This window comes from Bison bison, unplaced genomic scaffold (genome assembly GCF_000754665.1).
Source record: "Bison bison bison isolate TAMUID 2011002044 unplaced genomic scaffold, Bison_UMD1.0 scf7180017864499, whole genome shotgun sequence".
NCBI classification, from domain to species: domain Eukaryota; kingdom Metazoa; phylum Chordata; class Mammalia; order Artiodactyla; family Bovidae; genus Bison; species Bison bison.
Window position 1 is genome coordinate 10,265,221 of NW_011495058.1, and position 6,495 is coordinate 10,271,715.

At 40.6% G+C, this 6,495-nt stretch overlaps 1 protein-coding gene across 1 annotated transcript in view; it reads left to right on the top strand.

The window, feature by feature from the left end:
* LOC104980407 overlaps positions 1–6,495 on the top strand; it is a 30,929-nt gene that overhangs the window by 4,232 nt on the left and 20,202 nt on the right. The window lies entirely within an intron of this gene.

Here is a 6,495-nt window from a genome sequence, read left to right on the forward strand (position 1 = left end):
CTGGGAAAGATTGAAGGTGTGAGGAGAAGGGGACGACAGAGGATGAGATGGTTGGATGGCATCACTGACACGATGGACATGAGTTTGAGTAAATTCCGGGAGTTGGTGATGAACAGGGAGGCCTAGCATGCTGCGGTCCATGGGGTCACAAAAAGTCAGACACGACTGAGTGACTGAACTGAACTGAATTTATTTGGGAGATGCAGGCAAACAAGTGGAGCAATAAGGAAATAAAGCTTGAAAAGGAAGACAGATGATAAAGTATATTTTGGTAAGCTACTAGGTGACCAAAGGTAGCATAACAGGGTTTCAAAACTGAGTGATGAATTAAGTAATGAATTTTCTATTCTGCTCTCCTGTTTTGTGGACTTCCATGTAAAATGAATAGAGTCTGTGGGACCCTAACTTATCTGAAAGTCAACTTGGTGGTCAACCAAAGAACCTTGCTAAGAGTCAGAGCCCTACAAGGAAGAAATTACAGAGTATAAAAATGTTCATGGTATCCTATTAAATGATAAAGACAGCATAACATTGCATACACATCATCATACCTATGTGAAACAAAATTTTAAAAGGAATAGACATTAATTTGTAAGAGAATACACTGTTACCTCCTAATTGTCTCTATGCGATGGGACAAAAAGCCATTTTCTTCTCTTCTGTTTGTGTTTCTTTATGATCCATACTGAGGTTGCACTCATTTTATAATAGAAAATAACAATGGTTTTTGCTTTTAAGGCATATTGAGGCACTCCAAGGACACAGCATCTCTAAGGATCCCATTTAATGGTCATATTCAAAAATAAGAATCTGAAATAAATCTTCTTTTCAGCTGGATTATAGAAAGTATAGAGCAGGGTCATACACTACTAGTAAGCTGTCCCTACATCTGTGACTGCCTGATGCAGTACAGTGACCATCAAAGATGTTTCAAGTTCCCATGAGCCTGTCAAGTGTGGACTTTGGCCTTTCCTCCCTTGTCTTTCTCTTCCCCTCTGTTATATCAATAAAGGACTTTAGTCCCTTAACCATATAATTGTTTCTTTATACTAATGTCACTGGTTGGTGAAAATCACAGGCTGATTGAAAGAAATCTGCTGATGAAATAGCAGACCTATTTCCACAGGATGTTTGAGAATTACCACCAGCCCCTGTCCCTGTGGCCTGGATCCTAGCTGTGGGTTCTGAACACCACTTCCTCCTACTAAATCAGCCTGCCCGTTTGCTCTGCAATCTTCCCATTATTCAATCACATCTCCTGACAAGAGCCGGCAGCATGCTGCTCCTGCCCCAGGTCTTGGTGGTGGCCTTCCTCTGGACATGTGAGTGGCTTTACCCAAGGAAGGGGATTGATCATGGACAGTCACATCACCCCTTTCAGGTGGACGCTGGTCACACGGTCTTTCGAGCTAGGCTGAAAAATTCCACCCATATCTTGAGTTCTTCGGGAAGAAAATTTAAACATCAGTCCCCAGGCTTTTCATGAGTAGAGAATACATGTAGACTACCTTAATGAACATCAAGCTTTCATTAATTTTTCCTGTTTTTTCTTTCAGACACAAGTGGAGATATTCCAATAACACAACGCATAACATCAATTACCAAGAAAAAAGGAAATACGGCATTTCTTGAATGCCAAATAAAAATAGATAAGTTAAAGAAGAATGTATACATGCACTGGTACCGACAGAAACCAGAGCAGCCTCTAAAACGAGTTCTGTATATTTCCTCCAATGAGAATGTTGTTCACGAACAAGGGATTAGTGAGGAAAGATATGAAGCAAGGAAATGGCCGAGTAACTCACTGGTGAGCCTCAGGATACACCAGGCTACTGAAGAGGATGCGGGGCTCTACTATTGCGCCTGCTGGGTGGAACACACGTTGCATAAGAGATCCGCTGTCATTGAACAAAAACCGCCCTCAGGCCAACATGTTGCAGAAGAGATCCGCTGTCTGAACGAAAACCACCCTCACACCAACGAGTCTGGGCAAAAGCACCCTACCCCCTTGACCCCCACCACCGCCGCCCCCGCTGCCCCGGCTTTCTGCCTCCTATAAAGGGCTCTTTTCCTGCACATGTGCCCTGAGCAGTGTCTGAGCAACTAGTCCAGGACCTGATCCTTGAGGCTTTTTTTTTCAGTTAGATCACTTTATTCTCCATCCTAAACTCTTGGTCATAGGCTGGCTTTTTAAATTACCCCCATGGTCACAGCTTCATCATGTATGGGGGCCTCTTGGGAAGGAAGCCATAAACCAGTGCTCAACATGATGTGTCGGCTTGGAAAGAAAGAAAGAATGAATGAATGAGTGGCGGAAAAGACAAGGTCTTTTTAGTGACATAGGACTGGATTTCTAAGTCCTGCTCAGCCATTCCCTGACAGGGTGACCTAGGCAAGTTACTGAATCATTTATTTCTGTTTTCTCATTTTATTTTTAGTCTATTTATTTATTTTAGATTTTTATTTGGGGTACAGTTGATATACTTTGTTATGTTTCTGCTGTACAGTAAAGTGAATCAGTTACACATATACATATATCCACTCTTTTTTAAAAGATTCTTTTCCCATATGGGCCATTACAGAGTGTTGAGGATAGTTCCCTGTGCTTGACAGTACATTTTTATTAGTTATCTATTTTATGTATAGTACTGTGTGTATGTCAATCCAAATCTCTCAATTTATTCCTTCCCTTCTTATCCCCTGGTAACCAAAAGTTTGTTTTCTACATCCCTTGACTCTACTTCGGATTTGTAACTAGGTTCCTTTATACCTCTTTTTTTAAGATTTCACATACAGGCAATATCAAATGATATTTGTCTTTCTGCTTCTGATTTACCTCACTCTGTGTGGAAATCTCTAGGTCCATGGTTTCCCAATTTTCAGAGGGCATGGTGCTAACAAACACATAGGTTGCTGAAGACTGAATGAGGTTCACACAGGAATGTTTCAGCACAGTGTTCAACAAATCACAGTGTCCTAACCTGCCTAGACTAAATCAATTCAGAGTCATCACAGCGAAAATAGGAACTCAGGACTAAAAAAATCACATCTTACATTGTCCTCCAAACCACAGTAAAGCATAGATTTAATGCTGAAAAACTAAGAATTGTAAATAGGAAAAGATTGAAAGGTAACAAAACAAGGGGATTTTGTTTCCTGCAACACTTTTCTTCATTCACAGCGGAATGAAGAAATGGCATATGGTAACATCACAGTATCCTAAGCAATAACTACAATAATTGCTGGCATTTACCCAACTTTGTGAACTTTCTGCAAATGAATGATCTATATAATATACAACTTCCTGCATATTCATATTCATGTGTTACTATTTATAGTAATGATAATATCTTTCTAATTCTTATGACAGCCATACCTCATTACTCACACTCTCACAAAATATGGTGAAAAAAATCTATAACTCAGAGAATGGAAAGGAGCCCAAGGATAAGTGTATCTGAAGCAACACATCAAGGAAAAATGGAAGAGAATTGCTTCCAAGGTGTTAATAACATTAAGTTACCATATTTAAAAAAAAAATTATTTGGCTGCATCAGGTCTTAGTTGGGTATGCAGGATCTAGTTCCCTGACCAGGAACTGAACTCTGGGGCCTGCACTGGGAGCCTGGAGTCTTAACCACTGGGCGTCCAGGGAGGTCCCAACAGTACATTATTATAACATAAGTGTTTTTTGACGAGGTTGTTAGGAGTCTGAAAGCTCTTTTATACTAATAAGATGATTAAAAATAACACTGTGACAGATCTGAGAAAGACTTTCATTGGTTCTAAAGCAAAGCTTCCTCCCACATCCCTGCCTCCACAGAACACGGGCTGCCACTGCATCTCCTATTCTGTCCTGATTCACACCGTATTCTTACGAATTACTGGCAATGCCAACCATGTGGGTTTTCCTTATGTCTTTGGCTTGGGTTTGTAGGTTGACTTCTATCCTCTCTCCTTTCTTTCCATTGTTTTTGTGTCAGCCTTTTTAAGTCAGCTTCTGATTACCTCCCTTGCTTTTCAGATGGAGACATCAAAATGAAAATTTCTCAGCATCAACTCTCCTCTACCCGAAGACCAGACAGAACAGTGCACATAAGTTGCAAGCTGTCAGGGGTTCCCCTGGAGAATGCCATTGTGCACTGGTATCAAGAGAAAGAAGGGGAGCCCCTGAAACGAATCCTTTATGGCTCAGCTAACAGTTATAAGCTGGACAAACCTAATTCCCGCTTGGAGATAGATAACAAAAAGAACGGAATCTTTTACCTGATAATCAATAATGTTGTCAAGTCCGATGAAGCCACCTACTACTGTGCCTGCTGGGATCTCACGGTATTACAGAGTCAGAAGGAACATGGAAGAAAACTTTCTCTATTGCTAGCCCCTGCCCCCACCACCACTCGAACAACCACAACAGGCTCTTAATCATGGGTTCGTAGTTTTTGGAACAGGAAGGGCCTTCAGGACAAATTTAGTCCAATGCCCACACTTCAGATAAGAAAGCTGAGGCTCAGAGATTATAAGTGGCTTTTGCAAAACCAGTTAACCACAGAGGTAGGGCACATCTGCTTTTTAGACTCTCAGTGCATTGCCTTTTCTTGCCTGTCTTGTGTTTAGCATTGAACTCCTTTTAGTACAATTGCATTTCTCTCAAAGGAAGCTGTGACAAGAATGGCTTGTCTTCATATGTGATGTCCCCAGGACCCAGGTCTGATTTGTAGGTAAATCATGTGATTGCCATACTCTTGAGAAAGGGTAAAAGTCAGGACTCCCTGCTCTGTCTACCTCTCTTCTATTTCCCTATGGCTACTTGTTGCTTCTGCTGCTGCTGCTGCTAAGTCGCTTCAGTCGTGTCTGACTCTGTGCAACTCCATGGACTGCAGCCTACCAGGCTCCTCCGTCCATGGAATTTTCCAGGCAAGAGTACTGGAGTGGGTTGCCATTGCCTTCTCCGTATGGCTACTTACTCCCCTTCATTTCTGTAGATTCCCATCTGTTCTGAAATTCTCAATGATTAGAATAGTTTTCTTGGCATACACATCAAATGTGGAGATTGCTTTCCTAGTGAATAGATTTGTAAACATCACTTACAGAAGGACTTACCCAACCAAGTCCTAAATTTCCTGCTCTTCGGTCTGAAACCTGGGATTCATTCTAACTTTATGGTTATGCAGTTGGTTCCAAGTTTGGTAGCCCTGATCTGCCTTTTGCATTTCCTACTAGCCAGACTTGAAAATCACATAAAGAAGAGCAATAACAACAAAATCTATACCCTTACAATACAGTTAAATACCTCTCTTCTTGGATTTCTGATAAGTTGCCAGAATAAAATTGATTCCAGTCCATTCCTTCACCCCAGTCTGCACAATTTGCATTGTTTTTTCCTCAAACTTTCCTATCTCAGTAAAGAGCATATGTTTCTGTGTCCTTTAATACCATACAAGAATATTTTGTAAAAAACAGATGGTGTTTTCTTGACCTTCCACATCTTTGGCTTTCTTTGGTCTTGAGAAAAAAGCAATGAAGGAACCTGACATTTCTTTAGGTGTTTCCCATGAAATGAGATCTGAAAGGAGGAGGCAGGAGGCCCTAGGAAGTTGGATTCTTCTGGTAGAAAGGAAACCACAAACCAGGGCTGAACCTCTCATGTACTGTCTGAGAATAGAATTGGCTGTCAAGACAAAGCCCAAAACCCAAATTCTCAGATGCTAGGCAGAGAACTGCTATTTCTCTCTCTTTATGACTTAGTGCAACTGTAGAAACTCTTATTTTCCAGCTGACATGTGCAGGGTAATCAGTAAGCCCAGGACAGAAATAACCACTTAATCCTAGCAATGATCATAATATGAGATTCATAACTTTTGGTGATCTGCCAAAGTTGATAAATTTGGTCAACCATGGAATCATCAATCATACCTGAGAAAATGATGCAAACCCTCAAGGGGTAGTTTTGAAACTAGTATTTTACTTGACTTGTTTGTTATTTATATATTTCTCTATTCATTCCTCATACTAAAGTAGGATTTTAGTTACCTTAGTTGGTCACCTCAGAATGTGGTGAGTTGTGTGTATGTGTGCGTGTGTAACATGAAGCAGGGTTAAAAGCAAAATTATTTATTTTTGTATGCAGTGCTAAGATTTTTCTATTCTTTGCAAAAGTGAATTCTCTGTTCCTGAATTTTGCCTCACATCTTCTAGACACATTATCTCATGTGAACTTTACAAAAGTACTGAGAAATAGATAGTAACACCTCCCTTTTAAAGATGAGGAAACTGACACTCTGAGATGTACCCAAGGACATGTCACCAGGAGTGGTGGGTTAGAATTGGAGCTTTATCTTTCTGATTTTAAAACATCTTTTCCTTCACTTTCAACCTCCTTAATGTTAATTTGATTTCTCCCATTTGAACTTCTTAGAAACCTGATGAACCTGTTAATATTTATTGCACCAGCCCTTCTGTCCATCCCCCTGTCACTACAGTAACTGGGTCCAC